The sequence below is a fragment of the Triticum dicoccoides genome, chromosome 7A (assembly GCF_002162155.2).
Source record: "Triticum dicoccoides isolate Atlit2015 ecotype Zavitan chromosome 7A, WEW_v2.0, whole genome shotgun sequence".
Classification (NCBI taxonomy): domain Eukaryota; kingdom Viridiplantae; phylum Streptophyta; class Magnoliopsida; order Poales; family Poaceae; genus Triticum; species Triticum dicoccoides.
In genome coordinates, this window is record NC_041392.1 from 42,346,253 (window position 1) to 42,346,469 (window position 217).

Consider the following 217-nt stretch of genomic DNA (forward strand, 5'->3'; position numbering starts at 1 on the left):
TTTTTGCATTATTTATTTTCTTTTGTTTTTTGCTTTAATTTTTAATTCTGTTTGCTTTTAGGTTAGCAAAATTATAAACTTTCTGTTAGTGCCATTAGTTTTAGAAAAATTATAAACTTTCTGTTAGTGCCATTAGTTTTCAAATTTGAATAGTTAAAATTTGAATTCTTTGAAAATTGTTTGAATCACAAGTTTGTGAGTAACTTACTAACAAAAT